This window comes from Sebastes umbrosus, chromosome 10 (assembly GCF_015220745.1).
Source record: "Sebastes umbrosus isolate fSebUmb1 chromosome 10, fSebUmb1.pri, whole genome shotgun sequence".
In the NCBI taxonomy this organism is placed as follows: Eukaryota; Metazoa; Chordata; class Actinopteri; order Perciformes; family Sebastidae; genus Sebastes; species Sebastes umbrosus.
Window position 1 is genome coordinate 32644581 of NC_051278.1, and position 26399 is coordinate 32670979.

Consider the following 26399-nt stretch of genomic DNA (forward strand, 5'->3'; position numbering starts at 1 on the left):
GCAACAATAGAAAAAACCTTCAGCTACAAGAGAGAAGAGCAGGAGGTCGAGGGTCAGAGGTCAGAGAAAATGTCCTTGTGAGGGTCAGAGAGTTATTGTTACATGATGACCTCTGCACGGGAGAATTCAAGTCCATTTACCTCAGTGAAGGAAAGGGTTGAAAGGACATAAAAGACATATATGGACACAAACAAAACCATAATAATATTCAGCCGCAAAGGCATGCAATCATACTCTGGCCTTAAAAAAGATAAGAGATGGACTGAAGGACTGTATTCATGTGAGAGCAGCACTGAGAAGTGAACACAGATGGAAAGTTGGCACACTGTACTGAACACCAGACACCAAACAACCAAACTTAAGACAACATATTTGCTATCTATTGCATAAAGAACGAACAGAGCTACTTCCTGAAGAGAATAGCAAGATAACATGTCATTTAATCAGTCTGATATTGACTTATTTAACGCTGGGAACAGACTACAGGATGAAAGGGTCGCTGTTTCAAATTAGTCGATTAGACTCATAAAATCCTGACTCAGAGACATGGCAGTAGGGGCGGCACCAATATGGCCAAAATAATAATCACCATTATTTGATCAATATTGAGATCACTATTACTCATCACGATTATTCATTGATTTCAGCGACAACATATTTGTATTATTGCACTTTCACATTAAAGGGACTGTTTGTAACTTCTTACACGTATAAATCATTGCGGGTCGGTGTCCCGTGCGCGCTCGCGTGTGGCTACGCTGTTCAGACTCAGACTCCAACACAAACTACAGTGAAGCACCAAAACCTCTTGGTTGTATCTAGTGAAGCCCGTCTGTTAAACAGTGTTGGCCGCGGTCGGAGGACGCGGGGGAGACCGTAGCTTTGGTCTCCAGGATCGGAGTCTCTGCTCCTCTGCTTGCCTTCACTCACACAACGTGCTCGTTCTCTCTCTTTCGCTCCACTCTCACGTGCATGCGCGCACACTCTACACTGCAGAAGAGTTAGTAGCTCTGAGAATATTTAGTGAATGTACAGTGGACGTTTGTGCAGAAATAACTGCTGCAGTTCCTCCAGACCAACAGAGGTTTCCCGTGTCTTGTGAAGTGACGGGGCCTCCGCAGAGAGAAACGTTATCGTCTCCAACCAAAACTACGGTGTCTCCCCTGTTCCCTCCGGCCGCGGTCGGGGGGCTGAAGCAGGAAAAGCCAACACTAGGATCAGCATTGATTCATGGAGAGACCTTCGTCTGGTCAGCTAACATTACTGCCAAGCAGCTGAAATATAGAGTGATATCGTGGTTTTAGCTGACGTGTGTCGCCTCACTGTGTTGAGCGATGCTCGTTCATGTCTATATAGAGCGAGCACAAACGCGAGCGCAAGCAACAGGACGCTGACTTTGGTTGACTTAACGGCCACAGGTGTCGCTGTTAACAAGCAATTTCTTTACATAGAGTCCCTTTGAAATAAACAGAGCACTGCTTTCACTTTCCATGCTGTGCTACATTCCTGCTAATGTATACATTAGGGCTGCACCATGCTGAAAAAAAACTGACATTGTAATATTTTTTTTCTGTAATATGAAAAAACACAGGAATAGTCACACTACCCTTTTGCTAGCTACATTTTAAAGTCAATGCATCAATCTGGTGCACTTTGAGAGCAAAATTAGCAACATTAAGAGGCTAGATAAACAATTCTATGCTCTCAATGAAATCATAAACACATTGGTTGTATAGATATTATATATCCTCAAAAGTGGAGCCAAAACATCTCAATCGCTGGCTGATGGTTCGCTGTTAGTTTCGGAAGCACTTGATATGATATGCAGCAGTTTTCTATGAGCAGAACACGCATTTTAAATGTCAATATCGCAGGCGATCATGTTCATTTAATTGTGGGAATCCAAAATTGTGATTGTCATTAACATTCGATTGATTGTGCAGCCCTGCATGGCAGACAACATGTTGGACCCCAACCAAGCTCTCCATCTTCCCCGACTTGTACAGAGGTGATGGGTAACGGGTCAGGGATCTACTTCACTGTTCCACGTGACAACAAGGATAATTTCTGTTTGTATCCAGGGCTTTTATGAATGAAAGTGAAGCTGGAACCATCCATGATGGGGGAACATGAATGTCTGAACCACATTTCATAAAAATCCATTCAATAGTTTGTTGAGATATTTAGTCTGGACCAAAGTGGTGGACCGACCTTGTTTAAAAAACGCTGGATGCTATTTTTTCCATAACTAGTAGTGGAAGAAGTATTCAGATCCTTTACTGAAGTAACAGTACTAATACCACCATAATGCAGCTCGATAGTGTCTTTCATTAACCCCTCCCTGCTTGGCAAATGTCCCACACCTTTCAAAATCCACCCCTCCAGTTTGTAACGCAGGATTTCCACATGCTGAGTAAGAAAAACCGTCGCTAGCAAACTGATCTTCATGTGTAAAGATGTAGCATTGGCAGATAAGAAAACGCTAATATAAATATTTTGTTTTTGAAGGCACTGACGTCAGATCAGAAAAGCTCATATGGGCTGTTCTTAAAGTGGCAGTAGGCAGAATCCTTTTAGCATATTGTAATTCAAGTGTTCTGAGAGAAAACAAGACTTCTGCTCCTCCTCATGGCTCTGTTTTCAGGCTTTAGAACATCTAGCCTGTGACGGGAGACTAGGGATGTCACGATACCAGAAATCTAGTAGTCGATTACCAATACCAGTGAATTTCCATGATTCTCGATACCAATTCGATACCACGGTAAAAAAATAAATAAAAAAACAATAAATCCCCTGTAATTCAACACGTACTCTTTTATTAAAAAGATTTGAACATTACAAAAAAACAGAGGCATGTAGCCTTTAAGTAATAAATAAAAATAATTTACCCATTTAGTTCATTTTGGTGTATCAGCGGCGTGTTATCAATCGATAGTCAGACGACGGACACTACATACTGACCATGAATGCATCTGGTCCGTCAGCTCAGAGTAGCAGGAGTAGGAGCAGAGGATTTGTTGTTGAAGTGAAAAGCAAACGCACCTATTTGGCAATATTTCACGTTTAATCTCAACGCTATAAGGGAACCAGAACGTTAATGAGGTAATCGCCACGAGGTGGATGGAGCCGTCACAGCCGGTGTGCACGGAGCGGGCGGCACCAGGTAGACCCCCGCAGCGGAGCCCCGCAGCAAAAGCTCTACCGGAGAGGCCAGACACACCGCCACCCGACGGTAAAGATCAGAGTCAGCGCTCTGCACATGTTGACCGTCATCTCTTCTTGTAAAATGTCCGGTTGTAATCGGTAACACCGGTGTTGTCACAAGTTTATTAACCGGTGGGAAAAGTTTCCTCACCGTCACATCACTACCAATGACCATTACAGGCATCGTACGGTACCTTCGGGACTGTAGAAACAGAGTACCGTCACGTTTTTTAAAATTTTGGCATCGACTTGGTTCTCATGACATCCCTATGGGAGACTTTGACCAATCAAAGGTCATTTCAGAGAGAGCGTTCCTATTGGCTGTTCATTCAACTTAATGCCTATTTCTCGCCTCAACTGTTTTCAAAGTTTGCTCCAGCTGGTGGGCGGTGCTTGGTATATCCTCATCAGATCTCAACATGGCTGCGGGGTCAGAAACTTTCTAATTGTACAGCTAAACAGTACACTACAAGATGATTCTGAAAACATTTTATGCGAAAAATAGGTATTACAGTAACAGAATATGATTTATATTTGATCAGCGCTGCCTAGTTTGACTGTTTGATCGTAGTTTGTGAGTGATTGACAGCTGCTCAGAGACGGCAAGGCTCCAGCTTGGCTCTGATTGGTTGTTTTCCTCCGCCTCTGTGAAATCTTGCAAATCATATTTGCTCCAATCTGCCTACTGCAGTTTTAAAGGCAGAATATCTTATTTTATAATCTGGACCACTTGTTGGAATGAGTTCTAAAATTGAAGCCAGAAATCTCAAATCAAGTATTTGACAGATCCAACCAACTGACAATCACAGATTATTACGGACCGTTTTGTGCTTGCGGGGGAAGGAAAAAAAAACACATAGACCTTGAAATGAAAATGGATTCTATTGTATGTTATTGTATTCTCTGAATTGTGTGTGTTTTCATCAGAGGAGGAAGTGCGAAGGTCAAATAGATTCTATTATATTTGCTGTAGTGAGTCAAAGCTTCACGTCTATTTCCTGACCTCTATCTCCTGCGGTCCACCACAGGCCTCACCGCCCACTTTACACTCACAAAACAACACGAATGAGAAAAATGATGAGAAAGGCTCCTCATCCTCAGCCCAACGTCTTATCTTCATCACCCAGAGGGTTTGCAGTTATGGAACCTCTGCTGTGAACCAACATTCATTTCCTCACTGAGCTTATCAGATCTCCTCTGTAAGACACCTTCAGGGTACCAGAAGGATGATTTCTCTCTATTTAAGTCCTGAGTGACACCGAAGCAGCCTGATATTCAACATCTGCAGCAGCCAATCGTTTCCCTTTGTTTACTCTGAAGCATTTAAGACACACAGCAACTTCAGAACAATATATAATCCTCCATTATAGTATAATATTAGAGCTGTGGTGGAATTTATCTAAGTACATTTATTCCAGTAGGTTGAGTGGTCGGAAGACTAGAAAAGCGTTATATAAATGCTAGTCCATTTACCATTTACCAAATAGTATATTTAAGTACAAATTTGAGGCTACTTGTACTTTACTTGAGTATTTTCTCTTCGTGCCACTTTCTACTTCTTCCCTACATTTTATCTGACAGCTTTGGTTACTTTACAAATTAAGATTTTTAAACAAAAAGCATATGAAGAGTTTATAAAATATGTATTGCCATAAATTAAACTCTCCATCAGTTTATCAGGTATAGCTGAAACCATTAGTCCATTAATCAATTAGTCAATCGATAGAAAATTAATTGAACATTTTGATGGTTGAAGTCATTTTCATGTAAATACATTTCATGGTTCCAGATTTGCTGCTTTTCCTTTTAATACTGTTTATAATTGTAATGAATTAGTAATAATATTGAGGTCTGGACTGTTGGTTGGACTAAACAAATTTATACAAACCAAACTATCAATCGATTAATGGAGAAAACAATCAGCAGATTAATCCATAATGAAAATAATTACTAGTTAATTGTTCAAATGAGCTCCACCTCGACCAACTACAACAGTCAAATCCTGCTTTGACATTAATGCATGAGTAATAATAATAATCTAATGATAGAATATAAATAAGGTGCTAATTTTGAAAAATTGTCCTAACCGATAACTGACCCTCGTTAACCGATTATTAACCGTTAACCGACAAGAGTTGTGCCTCTCATGCAGCGGTGTACCAGCTGCAGGAGCACAACAGATATTGGTTGACGGGAGTCTCCAGTTCACCGTCCGGGAGCGTTAACTTAGCAGCTACGATGCTGCGTGTAGTGTCGCGGACATGCAGCCCACTTTCCCAGTAAAATCTCCACCGCACATTTAGTTTAGTTTAGCAGGTTGTCAGCTGTGTGTCTGCCCGGCGGAACTTTAGTGAGTGTCCAACAAACAGTGTGTGTTTGTGCTACGTTAGCAGCTCTAGCATTGCCGGAGGCTTCGTGCTCGCCGCCGCACACGTAGTCTGAGTAACTTTAGTGAGTTTCCAACAGACTGTGTGTGTGTGTGTTGGTGGTGAGTGTGAGGTTGTTGGTGGTGTTCTAGCTGTGATCGTAGGTGTAGCAGTGTGTGGACAGTTTATTTGTTGGTGAATAAATGCTACTAAACTACAACTCCTCCACTCCGCTCAAGCGAGCTGGAGACGGAGCCAACTTCCTGTATCCTGCAACTCCGGCTCCGCCTCTTAAGGTGGGCTATTAAGGTGGACCAGTTTTTCTCCTTAAAGTGAGGAGCCGCTCTTCTGAGCCGCTCAGCTTTTGAGTTAATTATTAACATTGAACTGATGGGGTTAATCGTAAAAATGCTTAATGTCGGTTAATGGTTTAAACGGTTAATTATTAACATCCCTAAATATAACTGGAATGTAACTGGAACCATTTTTTGTTGAGTCGATGCAGTAACTGGAACTATTTCTTGTTGAGTCGATGCAGTAACTGGAACTATTTCTTATTGAGTCGATGAAGTAACTGGAACTATTTCTTATTGAGTCGATGAAGTAACTGGAACTATTTCTTATTGAGTCGATGCAGTAACTGGAACTATTTCTTATTGAGTCGATGAAGTAACTGGAACTATTTCTTATTGAGTCGATGCAGTAACTGGAACTATTTCTTATTGAGTCGATGAAGTAACTGGAACTATTTCTTATTGAGTCGATGAAGTAACTGGAACTATTTCTTATTGAATCGATGAAGTAACTGGAACTATTTCTTATTGAGTCGATGAAGTAACTGGAACTATTTCTTGTTGAGATGATGCAGTAACTGGAACTATTTTCTTGTTGAGATGATGCAGTAACTGGAACTATTTCTTATTGAGTCGATGAAGTAACTGGAACTATTTCTTGTTGAGATGATGCAGAAACTGGAACTATTTCTTATTGATTCGATGCAGTAACTGGAGCTATTTCTTATTGAGTCGATGAAGTAGCTGGAACTATTTCTTGTTGAGATGATGCAGTAACTGGAAAAAATGTTGGTTAAGTCTAGTCATTAGTTTCTGTCCTTACTTGTCATGGTGAGCGCCAGGTTGTTAATTGGCCATCTTGATCTTGTTCTGGGCCTCCAGGTGAGTCATCCCGTCAGTGCCGACACCATCAATAGCGACAATGACATCACCCTGGACCAAGTTACCCTGCGCCGCCTTGCTGCCCGGAGTGATCTGTCCAAACACAAAGACAAAGACATTTAGGTCATATGATTGCTCGAGGAATCTTTAATCGGACACATAATGGGATGACTTAAACAAACCAAGAACAAATCTGAAGAAAAGTCCTCCACTCTGTTTTAAAAAGTAAAGAGGAGACTTTTCCTGTTTTTATGCCATCTCCTTTTATATGCTGAAAGTAGGTTCATGTCACACCACAGGGTCAGCGCACACGTCAATCTGCATCTTTCAATCACTTAATCATGAAAAGATGGATGGAAAAGGTTCACGTCACATGAAACAATCAATCAAATGGGAGCAGAATGAATCAATAAATGAACGATTAATATGTCCCTTAATCTGAAAATCCACCTCAGGAGTGGAGTTTTGACCCTCATTCACAACACAGTTACACAAACAAAAATGGTCGACATGTCTGCGTTAAAAAAAAAAGTGTTTATTAAAAACTCAAAAAATGGTAACTTAGTAGACTTTAAAATTCTGTAAATCTTGTCTACATTTTTAACTGAAAACATCTGAAATTAGTTTTTAAGAAGAAAAACCAATGTGACATGAGAGGATCACAGAATGAACTGGCTTCTTCGGGAGAAACCTGCTTCCTCTTATCTTTTTAAGCCTGTGACATATTAGCATGAAATTGCACCTGCGGTTAGCAATGAAGTAGTTAGCATGCTAACATTTGCTAATTATCAGTAAACAAAATACAGCTGAGGCTGATGGAAAGGGCATTAGTTCTGCAGGTATTTGGTCAATAACCAAAGTATTGGACACATTAAAATGTTGACCTGATGATGGCGCTATGATGAAAAGTCAGAGGATCACCAAAGTTATTATTACAATTCATTCTGAGGGGAACATGAATGTCTGAACCACATTTTATCAAAATCCATCCAATAGTTGAGATATTTCAGTCTGGAACAAAGTGGTGGACGGACAGATTAGCCGGCATGACACTCACTTGGCTAAAAATAGTGATTAGTGGGGTCTAACTTCACAATGTTCTGAGAATAGAAGTCATAATCTTCACTGGATGAGCTTTGAACCCCAAACCTCTTGAAGGTCCCATATTATAAAAAAGTGAGATTTACATGTTTTTTTATTTTAAAGCAGGCTTAAGTCCTATATAAATACTGTGAAAGTATCGAGATGCTCAATCTACAGGAAATACACATAGCCCGTATTCAGAAACTCTGCATTTGAAACAAGCTGTCAGGATTTCTGTCCATTTGTGATGTCACAAATATACAATATTTAGACCCTTTACACAGAATTAAACGTAAACATTCTAAATGTGTCCCAGTTTATTCCTTGTTGCAGTGTATATGAATGTCACCAGCTGACTGGAAGTACACATGGACCCAAGCTGTTGCCTAGCAACGCAATTCTGTCGCAATTCCGTCGCAATTCCGTCGAAATGCGCTAAACAGAGCGTTTAAGACAGGGTAAATACAGGCATATTCAGGCCGACAGTATGAGGAAACAAAGTTTTTTTTGAACATTACAGAATGTAAACATATTCTAGTAGAAACACAAAATACAAGTATGATCCTGAAAATGAGCATGATATAGGACCTTTAAGAGAAAGTGAGAAGTTTCATCCATCAGATGGAGACCTCAGATGTGACCTTAGCAGGATGGAAACATTTGAACATGTTCACCTTGTGACCTTTAAACCACAGAGTCGGTCTAGAGCCTCAAGGCCTCTGTGGCGCCTCGAAACACAAGACAGGACACAAGTGTTCATGCCTGAGAGTTAAACCCTGGACAGCTGTCCATACACCACTAACCCCCGCTGACTCACATCCACTCATTCTGATTACTCCCAAAAATCCCTCCCGCTCCTGTCCTGCTTTGTCTTTCTCACTTCTCCATTATTTCCATCCACAGGAAATATACTATCTCCAGTCTGAATGCCGTGACCTTTGACCTCTCCACTTGAAGGAGAGAGTTGAGGAGGAGCTGGAGAAGAAAGATGAGGTGGAGAAGGACTGGAGGACCATAATGAGGTTTGAAAGGAGGAAAAAGGTGCAGAGCATGGTGGAGATGCAGGATGGGGAGGTCAAAGATGGAAGTAGATAAGAGAAGCACAGTTGTGGAATGAAGCTAAGTACATTCAAGTACTGTGCTTAAGTACAATCTTAAAGTACTTGTACCTTCATTGAGTCTTTCTGTTTTATGCAACTTTATACTTCTACTACTTAAAGTTCTTATTACTCCACTACATCTCAGAGGTTAATATTGTACTTTTTACTCCACTACATTTATCTGACAGCTTCAGTGACAATACAGATTACAGTTGCCATCCAGTGAAACCATGTATCTCCAGATGTGTTAATGTTGAATGTTTGTGATAAACTGAAGGATGAAGTGTTCCTCTATGTGTTCCTACTTCTTAAGCTAAAGAAACTTTTTAAAAAGCCTCTTGGGTCAGCTGGAAAGTTCATCGTCACAAAGTTTAAAACAGGGCTGTTTTTTCTGTCACCATGACTCTTTAGAGATATGTGGTTCTCACAGGACAGCGATGTTACAAACATATGATGATCTTATAGAGTAAGATACATTGCTGTAGATTAAACTAATAAACTAGGTAAAAGGAGTTAAAAAAAATCTACAGCAGTAAAACCATGCAACATAAACATTAGGGCAGATCACACAGAAACGTGTCACCAACAAAACCATTGTTTTCCTCTGGTGCAACACGCTGCCGCGCACTCCTTTCTCTGTTCTGATGCTGGTAGATAGGGCAAAAACGTATAATGATAAGAAGTGAAAGTCAATTGTTTGTTCCATTGCAACGTCGGCGCCCAGCAGCAGAGCTATGCTTCCGCCATTTTGGACTGAAAGCGACTACCAGACGGCAGTAAAACGTCCGCCTATTAAGTGCTGTACAAAAGTAAAACAATTATTCTATTCTATTGTCATATTTAATGTCTCTGTTTTGAACAATGAAAATGTTATTAATATTCTTACTATTATAACTGTTTACTTATTTATTAATTCATCTTTTTTGCCCGGCTGCTTCCAGAGGAGCATAAAGTGAGCGATGGACATAAATGGAAGTTTGAAAAATCCAGCACACAGATGTTGAGAGCAATCTCAAACGTTTTCATATCAAGGATTCAAAATGGAGTCCAACAGACACAGAGCATGGATGTAGAAGAGGGTCCAGTAGACCACAGAGCATGGATGTAGAAGAGGGTCCAGTAGACCACAGAGCATGGATGCAGAAGAGGGTCCAACAGACCACAGAGCATGGATGTAGAAGAGGGTCCAACAGACCACAGAGCATGGATGTAGAAGAGGGTCCAGTAGACCACAGAGCATGGATGTAGAAGAGGGTCCAACAGACCACAGAGCATGGATGTAGAAGAGGGTCCAACAGACCACAGAGCATGGATGTAGAAGAGGATCCAATAGACCACAGAGCATGGATGTAGAAGAGGGTCCAGTAGACACAGAGCATGGATGTAGAAGAGGGTCAGTAGACCCACAGAGCATGGATGTAGAAGAGGAATCCAGTAGACCACAGAGCCATGGATGTATAGAGGTTGTGTCCTGTGCTTTTGCCCTGCGTGTTAGTAAATAGCCTACAACTACATTAAGTTCTGTTTATTGCATACTACTATCGCTACTAGCTACTGGCCGATAGCCGGATGTTTGGGAACAGAGACGTTAATACATCCACCCACAGTACAGGCTGACAGCATACAGCCTGTGGGTGTATTAAAAGATAATAAAAGTGATGAAATACAGCCAATATATCCATTATTACAGCCGCATACAGCTAGCAGGAAGCTGGCAGAACCAGATATGTCATATGAGCGTGCAGTCCCGTGGGTCTGATGACCGTTCATTATGGCGAGGAAAATAACTCTGGATACAGCTGTTAGTTCATTTTACAAACTTCTAGGACATAATGATTTAAATGAGGGCTCTTCAAGTGTTCCTCCTGGAAGTTGATTACCTTAAAAAAATGATCCTCTGATTTACAGACGTCTCTTTATACATCCATGCTTCTATACTCTATGGATAGGGTTAGCTAGCTAGTTAGCTGCTGGACTCTGTGAGAGAGCTACGGAGTATGTTAGAGGGAAAGATTCATTCATATCTCATGTCATGATCATGTCGAGAGAGAGAGACCACATTTTTCTAATGCAGCAGTATTATTAATCCTGAAACATCATATATAATAGTAAAACACTGACAAGGAACATGTTACTACACTATCAATACTTAAAGCAGCAGTAGGCGAGATTGGAGCAAATATTATTAAGAAAAGTTATTTTTACAAAACGGTCACTATATCCTGACAGTAGTGAATGAGACAGGTAATCTGAAAAAAATCATGTTCCTCTGTGTCCTCCGGTGTCCTCCGATGCTCCTAACGCCATCTGCAAGATTTCACAGACCGGAGGAAATCAACCAATCAGAGCTGATCTGGAGCCTTGCCATCTCTGAGCAGCTGTCAATCACTTGTAACATCCGATCAAACGGTCAAACTAGGCAGCACTGATCAAATATGAATCAATATTCTGTTACTGTAATGCCTATTTCTCTCCTCAGATGTTTTTCAGAATCATCTTGTAGTGCACGGTTTAGCTGTAAAAATGTGAAAGTTTGTGACCCGGCAGCCATGTTGAGATCAGCTGAGGAAATACCAAGTACCGCCCACCAGCCGGAGCACAGCCAATAGAACACTCTCTCTCTCTGAAATGACCTGTGATTGGTCAAGTCTCCCGTCATGGCTAGATTTTTAACCCTGAAAACAGAGCCATGAGGAGGAGCAGAAGTCTAGTTTTCTCTCAGAACACTTGAATTACAATATGCTGAAAGGGTTATTATGGGATTCATGCAGGTGTAAGAAGGAGACATGAGATGAAGGAGTAGGAAGGGTAAGATGATATGTTGTGTGTACAAGTTGCTTTCTGGAAGATACAGATCTACTGTAATATCGTTTCTCTTTAAGGTGATTCTGAATAGCAGGAGCAATTACTGAAAACAATTAAACTTTCAGATTTCAAAAAATGAACTCTTGCTTTAACCATCTGTTTGTCTTTAGGAGGAGAGTCTGAACAGACTGCTGAGAAACAGAAGACGTTTGCAGGATTAACAGAAAAAAAACTGCAGTTGAAACCTGGATGAGACTATACCATAGATACACACACACCACACACACACACACACACACACACACACACAGTGATAAGGTTTAAATAGTCCTGTGACACTTAGCTGCAGCTCTTATCTCGCTCTGACTCATCTGGCTGACATTTCCACTGAATGCACATTAATGTGGCGCCCCCTGGAGACGAGCTGTTAGCTGACTGACAGTGACGGACTGCAGGGAGCCAGTCCCCAGCTCACACTGCTCAGCTTCCTAGTGCACCTCCAGAGGAAATACCAAGCACTCCCCCACAGGCCGGAGCAAACTTTCTCATTTTACAGCTAAACAGTACACTACAAGATGTTTCTGAGAACATTTACGTGAGAAATAGGCATTACAGTAACAGAATATTGATTCATATTGATCAACACTGCCTAGTTTGACCGTCTGATTGGAGTTCGCGAGTGATTGACAACCACCTCTGTTGAATGAACAGCCAATAGGAATGCTCTCTCTCTGAAATGACCTGTGATTGGTCAACATCTCCTGTCATGGGCCAGTAGAAAAATGAGCACCGTCACACTTCCAGAATTTTCTCGGTTCTCGTGACATCCCTACATTGCAGCATATCTCGGTACGTTTCTGTCAACTATAGGTCAGAGGAAAGGTGTGAAACCATTGGCAGTAGGGATGTCACGAGAACTGATACTAAAAACGTGACGGTACTCTTTTTCTACAGTACCGATGGTACCGTACGATGCCTGCAGGGTCTGAAATGAACACCCGCCAAGCGCCAAAAGCGGCTGCTTCTGTCCTCTGCTCTCCGTCGGAGATCGGAGAACAGCACCATGCAGCAAGCGAGATCCAGAGATCCAGAGATCCAGAGATCCAGAGATCCTCTATGTTCGAGAAGAGGATTCACTCGTGGGGAAAAAACTCAATTGAACAAACTTAATTTCTATCTTTTGTTGCTTATTGTTAAATCTCTGAAAAGTGGTGTTTTGTTTTTTTATTGAACTCTGGACTCTGTATTTCCAGTGAATGTTATTGGGACTTGCATTTGATTATCTTACACTTAACTCCCCAGATCCACTTAGTTTGAACCAATCCAACATCATTCAATCAAGTTTCAGTAGAAAACCATGAAGAACTAACGTTACGTTACGAGCTCCAGATGGATCCAGTTACTCTGCTGTTAAAATGACATTACATTTGGTGAAGTCACTTGGTTCATTGGCACCCTCACGCACTGCAGGCATACATAATACTGTGGTGGATTGCGCATAGCTTGTAATTTCTTTTTGATTTGATTTGCGGTTTTCAAATCTTTTGTCAGGCAATCTTTGATTTATTTGATAAGTGAGATTCATAGATTCATATTCATAATAGTTCATTTAAGTTTGGCCAAACACAACTCCATAGCTGGAAAAAAAATGATGCTAGGGAGTATGTTAGATGTCCAATCAAACTTCTGTGGTGTAGCCACATTTTCAGGAGGTGCGCAGCGCAACTCTGCGGCTCTCTGCGAGTTCCGCAAACCATCTCTGCAGCTCTGCGGGAGCTATGCGCAAGATGTTCCTCACAAGTATAAATGAAGCCACAGCACCTCTTCTTCTTGCTGCAGCTGCTATCTAAAGGTTCCTTGAGCAAGCCATTCACCAACACCAGCATGTTTGCAACATCAGCAATGAAAATATATGTTCACAGTTTGTTCTTGTCACTGTATGAACATCTTGTAAACAGAAAATCCTTGTCACATTATTTAAACATCATCTGTCACCTAGTTACTTGCTTAGTGACTTTTTCTGTAAAATATTCGTTCTTCATTTTCAACCGAAGCAAACTGTTTACATACATCCTTTTCAAGGACAAATGTACATATCAAAGCCAAAATACCAGTACGTTTCAGTCTTTAATATCTCCATCATTTCAGCCCAGACATGTCTTTGATATGATTGGTTCTTTAATATCAGAGGAGAAAAAATGCATAGTGGTGCTGTGGCTTAGTTGGTTAAGGCGCCTGTCTAGTAAGCAGAAGATCCTGGTTTCAAAACCCAGCAGTGCCTGCTCATTAAAGAGATTCTCTCTTAAATAAAGTCTCTGATGTTTAATCTCTTCTCTGCATCCATCATGAAGATGCCTCTTTAGATTAAAATTCAGACTAAAGAATTGCTGCTTGCGGCGCTCCCGAGAACCGCTTCATCGCTTTTTGACTCAAGGGAAGTGACAAAGAGTTGGGATTTAACCCTTAATATATCCAGCATCCAGCAGCGAAAGGGAACTACAGTCAATGAGCCGTGGTTCAAATCCCAGCAGTGCCTCATCGTTACTGAGAACATCTCTTACAATTAATTCTGTTCTGTTTATCCATGCCACCTCTACAGTAAGGGTTTAAGCAGGAAAACTCTTAGTAAGTTTAGAGAAAGACTGTGGTCCTGTGTTAAACTCTTTTGTAACTCTTTTTAACATGGATATGAATGACTTTGATATGAGAGAAGAAGAATGGGATAACAGAGGTGCTGGGCTTAGTTGGTCAAAGTGCCTGTCTTGTAAACAGGAGATCCTGGGTAACATAGATACTCCTTCACAAATGAACACCACTTTTATGATTTTTGAAATATAAATGCAATCGTTCAGAAGTAAAAGGAAACATTAGGCTATAAACGAACTACACAACGGTTGCATGAATGCGACTATACACAACGAGGCTGTAATGGCGGACGAGTCGTAGTCTAGTAGTTTAGTAGTCTCATTAAGCCACTTGTTAGCAACCGTCTTTTTAAAGACATATAATGGCTTCAAAATTCACAAGTGAGGTATTTATTGATGTATTTTATGTCGTAGAACAAAACGTTTAAATCTCTTGAGCTTGTGTTAACCACAGACCTTATTTCAAGCATCTAACTAAAAATCCATTCAAATAACCCGTTGACTTCCAGACGCAGAAAGAATGAGGTTCCTCTGTTGAACTCTTTTGAACTATTTTTAACATGGTGGATATGAATGCAGCTTTGATATGAGAGAAGAACAAAGGGATAACAGAGGTGCTGTGGCTTAGTTGGTTAAAGAGCCTGTCTAGTAAACAGGAGATCCTGGGTTCAAATCCCAGTAGTGCCTCAGACAGGACAACAGTCTGTAGACTTTACCCGCGGAAAAGAGTTACTGATGAATTCATTACGTGACATTTTTCCAGGTGAGTTCAGATTGATCGGAGCTTCTTAGTGACCGCTATTATAAAATATTCTGCATCAAATCCCAGCAGTCCCTCAAAGAGTAAAATGTTTTCTACAAATACTTTTGTGCGCGGTTTAAGACTTTTGAATAAACATGTGGTCTTTGGTGAATGCGTTGCTCAAGGAAACATTTAGAGAGTGGCTACAAGACAGGATCCTAGGAATGTGGTGCTTGTGGCTTAGTTGTTTACAGCGCCTGTCTAGTAAACAGGAGATCCTGGGTTTCAAATCCCAGCAGTGCCTCATGTTCATGCCTCTATATTAGTTAGCTGTAAACACAAAATGCAGCTAATGGGCAATGGCATTAGTCTGCAGGTATTTGGTCATAAACCAAAGAATCGACACATCTAAAATGTTGACCTGATGATGGCAATATGATGAAAAGTAGTTATTTGAATTCATCCAGCGGGGAATATGAATGTCTGAACAACATTTCATCACAATCCATCCAATAGTGATGAGATGTTTCAGTCTGGACCAACATCACCATCCATAGAGCCAACCCAACTCAGATTAATTCATTCTTTCCTAAACATCTCTACAGTTCCAATCTGAGGATCATGTGACATGATCGATAGCTCCAGAACAGAACTGCTTAATAGATTGCTCCAGGATGATGTATTTCTGTAGCCAACCAGGAAATTAGCATCACCCTGGTTCCCTCCCACAAAAAGCCAATGGGATTATTCCATTGTGTTTTGGATTATTTCAGAAAATAAACTCTGTGACAACCACACGTTTATGATACTTAAACGTTTTGTCAGTAAGATAATCTTCACAAAATGAACACCACTTTTATGATTTTGAAATGTAAATGCAATCGCCAGAAGTAAAAAGCTAACGTTAGACTATAAACGAACTACACAACGGTTTGCATGAATGCGACTATACACAACGAGGCTGTAAAGGAGGACGAGTCGCCTTTGATGACGTTTAGTAGTCTCATTAAGCCACTTGTTACCAACCGCCTTTTTTAAGACACACAAAGACTTCAAAATTCACAAGTGAGGTATTTATTGATGTATTTTATGTCGTAGAACAAAACGTTTAAATCTCTTGAGCTTGTGTTAACCACTGACCTTATTTCAAGCATCTAACTAAAAATCCATTCAAATAACCCGTTGACTTCCAGACAAGAAAGATTGAGGTTCCTCTGTTGAACACTTTTGAACTATTTTTAAAATGGTGGCTATGAATGCAGCTTTGATATGAGAGAAGAAGAAAGGGATAACAGGGGTGCTGTGGCTTAGTTGGTCAAAGCGCCTGTCTAGTAAACAGGAGATCCTGGGTTCAAATCCCAGCAGTGCCTCAGACAGGATAGCAGTCTGTAGACTTTACCCGTGGAAATGAGTTTCAGGATGAATTCATTACGTGATGTTTTTCCAGGTGAGTTCAGATTGATGGAGCTTCTTAGTGACCGCTGTTATTAAAATATTCTGCATCAAATCCCAGCAGTTCGTCAACGAGTAAAACTGTTTTGTACAAATTATTTGTGCGCGTTAAGATTTTGGAATAAAAATGGTTGCCTTACAGTGACCTGTAACATGCTGGTCTTGGTGAATGTGTTCTCGACAAACTTCTGGCAGTCATCAAAAGAAGAGGTGCTGTGGCTTAGTTTGGTTAAAGCGCCTGTCTAGTAAACAGGAGATCCTGGGTTCAAATCCCCAGCAGTGCCTCAGTTCATGCTTATATTATGTTAGCATGCTACTGTTAGCTGTAAACACAAAATGAAGCTCTAGGGAATGGCATTAGCTCTTGCAGGTATTGGTCATAAACCAAAGTATTGGACACATTAAAATGTTGACCTGATGATGGCGATATGATGAAAAGTAGTATTTTAATTCATCCTGCGGGGAATATGAATGTCTGAACCACATTTCTTCACAATTCATCCAATAGTTGATGAGATGTTTCAGTCTGGACCAACATCACCATCCATAGAGCCAACCCAATCGATTAATTCCTCTTTTCCTAAACATCTCTACAGTTCCAACTGAAGATCATGTGACATGATTAATAGCTCCAGAACAGAACTGCTAATAGAGTGCTCCAGGGATGACGGATTTCTGTAGGCCAACAGGAAGTTAGCATTGCCCTGGGTCACTATACACTATACATTCTGACACCAGCACCACTCCACCTATCACGTATCAGACTAAAAAAGACCATCTTGGTGCAAAGTACCAATGAAGTTAACTAGGTTGGCTTACAAATGGTAAACTAGCTTACTTGTGTTGCAGCAGCTGCCCTAAATTACCTTAGTCTAAAGATGCATCTTCATGATGGATGCAGAGAGGCGTTTCAAACCCTGACAGATTTGATGTAAGAGACCATCTCTTTAACAACTAGGCACTGGGATTTGAACCAGGATCTCCTGGCTCTTAATTTACTAAGCCACAGCACCACTTTGGGATAAACCCAGGCTTTTCCAATTTCCCACATTTCCTCATTACAGTGTTCCACCAACATGTTGGTCTTTGGTGAATGCCTTGCTCAAGGACCATTTAGAGAGTGGTACAAGACAAGACCATAGGAATGTGGCGCTAGTGGCTTAGTTGGTTAAAGCACCTGTCTTGTAACAGGAGATCATGGGTTCAAACCCCAGCAGTGCCTGTTTGTTACAGTGCCTGGGATAATCCCATTCCCTCATACACTGTTCCCCAACATGCTGGTTTTGGTGAATGCCTTGCTAAAGTAACTTTTGGCTGCATCAAAAAGACTCAGTGCTGTGGCTTAGTGGTTTAAAGCGCCTGTCTAGTAAACAGGAGATCTTTGGTTCAAATCCCAGCAGTGCCTCAGTTCATGCTGATGTTATGTTAGCCATGTACTGTTAGCTGTAAACACAAAAGTACCGCTGACTGAGTCTGATGGGAATGGCATTAGTTCTGCAGGTATTTGGTCATAAACCAAAGAATTGGACACATTAAACTGTTGACCCTGATGATGGCACTATGATGAAAAGTAGTTATTTTAATTCATCCTGTGGGGAATATGAATGTCTGAACAACATTTCATCACATCCATCCAATAGTTGATGAGATGTTTCAGTCTGGACCAACATCACATCCATAGAGCCAACCCAATCCGATTAATTCATCTTTTCCTAAAACATTCTACAGTTCCAACTGAAGAGCATGTGACATGATTGATAGCTCCAGAACAGAACTGCTTAATAGATCTGCTCCAGGGATGATGTTTTCAGTAGGCCAACCAGAAAATTAGCATCACCCTGGTTCCCTCCACAAAAAGCCAATGTGATTATTCCATGTGTTTCTGGATTATTCAGAAAATAAACTCTGTGACAAACACACGTTTATGATACTTAAACGTTTGTTCAGCAGATAATCTTCACAAATGAACACCACTTTTATGATTTTTTTGAAATGTAAATGCAATCGTTCAGAAGTAAAAAGGAAACGTTAGGCTATAAACGAACTACACAAGGTTGCATGAATGCGACTATACACAACGAGGCTGTAATGGCGGACGAGGTTGCTTGATGACGTTTAGTAGTCTCATTAAGCCACTTGTTACCAACCGTCTTTTTTAAAGACATATAATGGCTTCCCACATTCACAAGTGAGGTATTATTGATGTATTTTATGTCGTAGAACAAAACGTTTTAAATCTCTTGAGCTTGTGTTAACCACTGACCCTATTTCAAGCATCTAACTAAAAATCCATTCAAATAACCACGTTGACTTCCAGACGCAGAAAGAATGAGGTTCCTCTGTTGAACACCTTTTGAACTATTTTTTACACATGATGTATAAGAATGCAGCTTGATATGAGAGGAGAAGAAAGGGATAACAGAGGTGCTGTGGCCTTAGTGGTTAAAGCGCCTGTCTAGTAAAACAGGAGATCCCTGGGTTCAAATCCCAGCAGTGCCCTCAGACAGGATAGCAGTCATGTAGACTTTACCCGTGAAAGAGTTTTCAGGATGAATCCATTATGGGACATTTTTCCAGGTGAGTTCAGATTGATGGAGCTTCTGGTGGACCGCTGTTATTAAAATATTCTGCCAATCAAATTCCCAGCAGTCCCTCAAAGAGCAAAATGTTTCTACAAATTATTTGTGTGGCATTAAGATTTTGAATAAAATGTTTGTGCCTACAGTGGCCTGTAACATGCTGGTCTTGGGTGAATGCGTTGCTCAAGGAACATTTAGAGAGTGGTACAAGACAGGACCATAGGAATGTGGCGCTGTGGCTTTAGTTGGTTAAAGCACCTGTCTTGTAAACAGGAGATCCTGGGTTCAAATCCCAGCTGTGCCTGTTTGTTATGTTGCCTGGATAATCCAGGCTTCCCATTTCCCTCATTACAGTGGGCCCCCAACATGCTGGTCTTGTTGAATGCCCTTGCTCAAGCACCTTTTGACTACAGCAAAAGAAGAGGTGCTGTGGCTAGTTGGTTAAAGCGCTCTGTCTAGTAAACAGGGGATCCCTGGGTTCAATCCAGCAGTGCCTCAGTCATGCTGATGTTATGATGGCAAGCTACTGTTAGCTGTAAACACAAATACAGCTGAGTCTGATGGGAATGGCATTAGTTCTGCAGGTATTTGTCATAAAACCAAAGTATTGGACACATTAAAATGTTGAGCTGATGATGGCGCTATGATGAAAAGTAGTTATTATAATCCATCCTGAGGGGAATATGAATGTCTGAACCAAATTTCATCACAATCCATCCAATAGTTGTTGAGATGTTTCAGTCTGGACCAACATCACCATCCATAGAGCCAACACAATCAGACGATTCATCTTTTCACAACATCTCTACAGTTCCAACTGAAGATCATGTGACATATCAGGGTCTGAAATTTAGCACCCGCCACCCGCCAAATTCGGGTAAATTGTTCTCAGTGGCAGGTGAAATCATCAGACATCCGCCACTTTGGCAGGCAGGGAAAATGCTAGTGATGAATAGAGAAAACCGTTTTGCTGTCTGATTCCTTGGCATTTCATGTCTCTGTGTCTATTAATTCCTCCTATTGAGGCTCTCTGACAGTTACGCATGCACAGTTACGCATGCACAATGACTTCATATGCACGCTGTATCATGTTTTCAGTTTGTTTGGGACCGGAGACACATTGAGAAAAAAAGCGCTCAAAAGCACTACTACACCTGAGGGGACGCCACCCTATTTTTCCCTGATAATGCGACACTGAGAACAACAAATCTGTGTTTCAATCAACATGGAGGTTGTAGGAAGTCAGTAACGTTAGCTGTTAAGCAGCGTAAGCAGCACAGTCCTGCTTGGATAAATAGCGGAGATACAAACGTTAATGGAGGTGCCATGAGTTATTATTTTGAAACGTTCACTGCTGCGCTCAGGGAAAATGACCATTGGGGTGTAGGTAAATTTACAAACTTTATCATGATGTGTTCAAACGTAATCTTGTAAAATTAAGTTTTTGGCGAGAAACTTGAATAAATCCAGTTGTTTGAATGAGATGTTTTCACATCAACATAAAATAGATATTAGAGAGATATTATGACTGTTTTAACTCCCTAACAAGTACCAAGATGTTTTTTTTAATAAAAGAAAATATTTAAATAATCATAATCATTTTGAATTGTGTGTTTCTAGCAAATAACCACTATAGATGACAATAGAAAAGTACTGCGTACAGTACCTTCCCACCCCCAAAAATAGGGCTCCCCCAGAAGCCATGGTTTAATTGGAACACTGTGATTTACCATGTATATAATGTGTTTTATGTAAAATATATCGAACATTGAATGACATTAGATCTAAAATGTTATTCCTTCATTTAGCACAGGGATTTCAAAAGTGGCAGATAAAATTTCTGAGAGGCAGACAAAAATATGTGTCTGCCACAGCGGCAGACAGTGAAGAAAGTTAATTTCAGACCCTGGACATGATCGATAGCTCCAGAACAGAACTGCAAAATGGTGAGATGTTTTTTCATGAATTGCTTTTTCCAAATGCTGTTACGCCAGCTCAAATCTCTGCAGAGCTTGAAAACAAGCCTTTATTCTAATATTTTTTGCACGGTACTTTGTGATTCCATTTCTGAAGACTTATTACAATCTTCCACCACATTTCAGAAGAAAATCTTTCTCTACATTTATTTGAAAATGTGAGTTATTATTTACTCTAAAGATTTTACATTAAATTAAACCAATTACTTAACTAAAATAATTTAAGATAAAAAAACAAAACCAAAGCACTCAGGTGCTGTGGCTCAGTTGGTTAAAGCGCCTGTCTCGTAAACAGGAGATCCTGGATTCAAATCCCAGCAGTGCCTTAACGGGTAAACTGTTTATCTCAAATATATAACAAAAGTTAACCGATAAAAATGCACATGAAGTAATTCATTATCAAGAGATGTGGTTAACTTAATACTGATTTGATTAAATTGTGATATGATGAAAACAGAGCAATCATCATCACATCACATCATTCACAACTAGGGCTGTGACAACTTACAAGTTAATGCACATTTTTTTTATGTTAATTGATTTCCAATAATAAATATATACATACATTTGCATAAAGCAGCATGTTTGTCCACTCCCATGTTATAAGTAATAAGAGTATTAAATACTTGACAAATCTCCCTTTAAGGTACATTTTGAACAGATAAAAAAATGTGCGATTAACAATGGACAATCATTTGATTAATCGTGAACAAATATTTTAATCGATTGAATCATATTGACTGACTAACTGACTAATAGAAACGATGATTTCAGCCACTCATGTGCTGCAATATGGTGCTATTGGGGCAAACTGCCACCGTCATTTACGTCTACATGCAGGTCTGTTTTGCTCAAGAAAGTTTTGGCAGAAGATCCTGGGTTCAAATCCCAGCAGTGCCTCGTCCATGAAAGCAGTCTGTGTAACTGTAGTTCTAGCATGAATACTTTGTGACATTTTTCTAGAAGAATATTGTCTCTTTTTCTTTTCATTCATCTTCTCTGTGTTGTTTCCTTTCATTTTAAGACAAATGAGAATATTTTTTCTAGAAAACTGTCCTCACACTCCCTTCTACAGTTTAAGTTGTTCACAGAATGCTCTTCTTATTGAGGCACTGCTGGGATTTGAACCCAAGCTGTTGATGAGACAGGCTCTTTAACCTACTAAACCACAGTATCATTTATGAACTCAAGTAAACTGATGCTTTCTATAAACAGATCTGAACCGTGATAAGAATGTTTTACTGTGAAAATTCAGAGAAAAATTTAAAAAATACTCTCAATCTCAAAAACATAATCAGTGTCTCTTTTCAGGTAATTTTAAAACAAAATTTTCTCATTACTCCGGTGTCCTCCGGTGCTCCTATAATGGCATCTGCAAGATTTCACAGACTGGAGGAAAACAAGCAGTAAGAGCTGATCTGGAGTCTTCCGTCCAGCTGCCGTATCTGACCGGCTGTCAATCACTCACGAACTGCGACTAAACACTCAAACTAGGCAGCGCTGATCAAATATGAATCAATATTCTGTTACTGTAATGCCTATTTCTCATGTAAAATGTTTTCAGAATCATCTTTTAGTGTACTGTTTAGCTGTAAAATGAGAAAGTTTGTGACCCGGCAGACATGTTGAGAACAGTTGAAGAAATACCAAGCACCGCCCAGCAGCCGGAGCACAGCCAATAGGAACGCTCTCTCTCTGAAATGACCTGTGATTGGTCAAAGTCTCCGCTCACAGGCTAGATTTTCTAAAGCCTGAAAACAGAGCTATGAGGAGGAGCAGAAGTCTAGTTTTCTCTCAGAACACTTGAATTACAATATGCTGAAAGGTTATTATGAAATCTTTGCCCAATGACGCCAAAAACATTCTGCCTATAAACTTCAGGGTCTGTAACATCCTCATCATTTCAGTTCAGAAATGGCGTTGATATGATTGGTGCTTTAATATTAGAGAAAAGGCCATTCATAGAGGTGCTGTGGCTTAGCTGGTTAAAGCGCCTGTCTAGTAAACAGGATATCCTGGGTTCAATCCCAGCAGTGCCTCAATCAGATCACTTCCTACATAAAACTAGCTTGCATCATGCTAAAGCCTCCTGTTTGCTGACTCAAGCTGAATTCAGGGTCACTCAGCTTCCAGATTATTTCATCACAACCGGTTGGATTAAAGTGAACAATTGTTTAGAGAGTTTGTCCCACTGAGCTTGAACAATGTGAGGCCTGTTGAGGCTGCAGAGTGGCCCACTTCCCTCGGAGCCATTCACACTGACCCACATACACGACACACGCTTCCTAAGTTAACACCACATCGACTCGATTTTCAACATATAACCAAGTTTACAGGATCTGATGGACAATTTTCTTGACAAAAGTTGAGAATGTGAAATTCTACGTTCATTACGTGATGGAGTCTGACCCGACGGCAGTGACACTGTAGGTCTGTAACAGTAGAACTGTGTGCGTGTAAATCTGTAACAGTAGAAGAAGAAATGATAAGGTGTGTGTGTGTGTGTGTGTGTGTGTGTGTGTGTGTGTGTGTGTGTGACCTTCAGAGGCTAAAAACAGCCTTCTGCCTGTCAGCAGCCACAGACGCTCACTGCCAGTCTGCAGGCCTCAGCGTGCTGCTGCTATAGTACACATGTCCAGATGCTGTAGGAGCAGTGACAAGAACAACTTGTGGAAGCAAAGTTCAATCTCCGGCTGCTCCGGTTATTGGCATCTTGCAAGGCAGCCTCTGCCATGAATGGGTGAATGCTGACATGTAGTGTAAAGCGCTTTGAGTGGTCGGAAGACTAGAAAAGCGCTCTATAGTGCAAGTCCATTTACCATTTTGTAGCCGTTTGTCCATATTAGATTTGTGGTTTCTTTGTGGTCGTTTTGCATTTGTACTTGTTTTGTATTTCTTTGTGGTTGTTTTGCATCGCTTTGAAATCGTTTGGCATTTGTAGTTGTTTTGCGTCTCTTTGTAATAATTTTGCATGTCTTTGTGATTGTTTTGTATCTCTTTGAGGTCATTTTGCATCTCTTTGTGGTTGTTTTGAGTCTATTATTAGTCATTTTGCATTCCTTTGTAGCTGTTTAGCAACTCTCTTTGTGGTCGTTTAGCGTTTGAAGTTGTTTTGCTTCTCTTTGTGGTAATTTTGCATCACTTTGAAATAATTTTGAAATTGTAGTTGTGTTGTGTCTCTTTGTGGTCATTTGGCATCATTTTGAAATGGTTTTGCATTGGTAGTGTTGGTATTTAGCGACTCTTAGAAGTCTATTAGCGACTATTTGTAGTCATTTTGCATTTGTAGTTATTCAGCATCTCTTTACAGTAATTTTGTATGTCTTTGTGGTCATTTGGCATCACTTTGAAATCGTTTTGCATTGGTAGTTGTTTTACATCGCTCTGTAGTCATTTTGCATCTCTTTGTGGTCATTTGGCATCTCTTAGAAGTCGTTTTTCGTCTCTGTAGTCATCTAGCATTTCTTTATGGTAATTTTGAGTCACTTTATAGTTGTTTTACATCTTTTTGAAGTAATTTTGTATCTCTTTGTGGTCATTTTGCATCTTGTTGTGGTCGTTGGATTAAAGGGGACATATTTTGCTAATTTTCAGGTTCATACGTGTAATTTGGGTTTCTACTAGAACAAGTTTATATACTTTAATGTTCAAAAAACACATTATTTTTCTCATACTGTCTGTCTGAATATATCTGTATTCACCCTCTGTCTGAAACGCTCCGTTTTAGCGCCTGTCTCCTGTTTAAGAGCCCCTCCTGAAAAAGCCCAGTCTGCTCTGATTGGCTTACAAGAAAACTATGGTGCACCTTTGCAAAGTTAGTTCTCAAGCTGTGGGCAGTAGATTCTAATGAGCCTGCATGTGGCATAGGAAGGGGAGCCACATCGTGAATGGCTTGTTGAATCACATGTTTTATGATCTAGACAGCCCACAGAACACTGACTGGGTTGTCTTATTTCACAGTTTATGGGTTGGTAGGCACTCCAGATACCCAAATGGATGTAAACAAGCACTGAAAAAGTGAGTTTTTCATAATATGTCCCCTTTAACTTTTCCACAAGAAATGTTAACAGTCATTTCAAACTGAGGCTCTGGCCCAGCTGGAGGCCCCCTGACTCCTTGGGCCCCTGGAAATGTACCCAGTAGGCCAGTAATTGTCCTGATATCTCAGAAAATCCAGATCACTCATAGATCTTACTAAGGGGTTCCCTGATATGTAACAGTTTGGGATCCCCTGATCTGTAGCAGGACGCAGTGGGATCAGGAGCTCACTGAGAGCTGAGTCAGCACCATGTGTTACAGCAGGAGTCCAGTTACCGAGAGCTCGGCTTTCACACAGACTGTAAAACTCTATTTAAACAACTCAGAGCGACGCTCAACTGTACGCTGAAGCAGAGGATACAAGTTGGACGACAAACTGAGCACAAATGTCTACAGAGTGGGATTTTTTTAAAGGATTATGTGAACGAAATAATTTGAAAACGCAGGCACAAAGAAATGAATGTGATGGTTGAATTTAAAATGAGTTTGTCGTTCAGTGGCAGGGGACTCTTAAAAACATTTCATCTATTATTTATCTTTTATTTTATATTTAATTGTGACAGCTAGAAATAAAGCAGCACAGTTGTAGAGATGCAGCTCTAAACTGTTCTACAGAAATTACATGAAAAAGTTTGAATCCATGAACTCTCCTCATATTCTTTATTCTTTTGAGTGTTTCTTTCATATCCACAAACTCTTCAGTTCTCATCCGCCTGCACAACAACCTCAGAGCACACCTGACATTTCAGTCGGCTCTTCAAGGAAAATGTCAGTCTGCTTTATTGCAGAGTTGAGAAATATGGGAAAGTAATTAATATAGTTTTCTGAACATCCATCAGGTCAGAAAGAAGAAACCAAGAGACCACAAAAACCTGCCAGGACATCTGAGGACGTCCACGTCTTAATGAGTGAGAGAAGTCATTTTTAAAATGTAAAGACCGTGTGGGATTTTTCTTCTCTTTTTTTTTTAAAGTAGCAACTTTCCACATTCAAAGCTGCAGCCTCCATGATGGCATTTGAAACTCCCAACATTGGAACTAGCTCATGTTAACTCACACTATCTAAGCCTAGAGATTTGTCAACCAAATATCAGCCAAATGAATTTAAATCTGTTTGGGATAAACACACAAAGAGCCGTGTCTCTGTTTTGTCGCGACCATTAATTGGACGAGTACTAATTAATCCACATCGGCATGTTTTTGTCACGTATAGTGCTACAGGAGCTGTGGAAACC

General features: G+C 40.4%; 1 protein-coding gene and 6 non-coding genes across 8 annotated transcripts in view; 6 read left to right on the forward strand and 1 right to left on the reverse strand.

Moving 5' to 3' along the window:
* The window catches only part of LOC119496206 (LIM domain-binding protein 3-like), a 47173-nt gene extending 40348 nt beyond the window's left edge, over positions 1-6825 (reverse strand). For both annotated transcript variants that reach the window (XM_037783335.1, XM_037783336.1), the window contains exon 1: positions 6687-6825. The gene's annotated coding sequence lies outside the window, so the exon portion shown is untranslated. The remainder of the gene's footprint in view (positions 1-6686) is intronic.
* An 8166-nt stretch (positions 6826-14991) lies between these two features.
* Positions 14992-15065, forward strand: trnat-agu. Its single transcript has one exon. It is a non-coding gene; the product is annotated as a tRNA-Thr (tRNA).
* Positions 15066-16416: 1351 nt separating this feature from the next.
* Positions 16417-16490, forward strand: trnat-agu. Its single transcript has one exon. It is a non-coding gene; the product is annotated as a tRNA-Thr (tRNA).
* Positions 16491-16781: 291 nt separating this feature from the next.
* Positions 16782-16857, forward strand: trnat-agu. The gene has a single exon. It is a non-coding gene; the product is annotated as a tRNA-Thr (tRNA).
* A 2523-nt stretch (positions 16858-19380) lies between these two features.
* Positions 19381-19455, forward strand: trnat-ugu. Its single transcript has one exon. It is a non-coding gene; the product is annotated as a tRNA-Thr (tRNA).
* Positions 19456-21379: 1924 nt separating this feature from the next.
* On the forward strand, positions 21380-21453 carry trnat-cgu. Its single transcript has one exon. It is a non-coding gene; the product is annotated as a tRNA-Thr (tRNA).
* Positions 21454-23093: 1640 nt separating this feature from the next.
* On the forward strand, positions 23094-23166 carry trnat-agu. The gene has a single exon. It is a non-coding gene; the product is annotated as a tRNA-Thr (tRNA).
* Positions 23167-26399: the final 3233 nt, after the last annotated feature.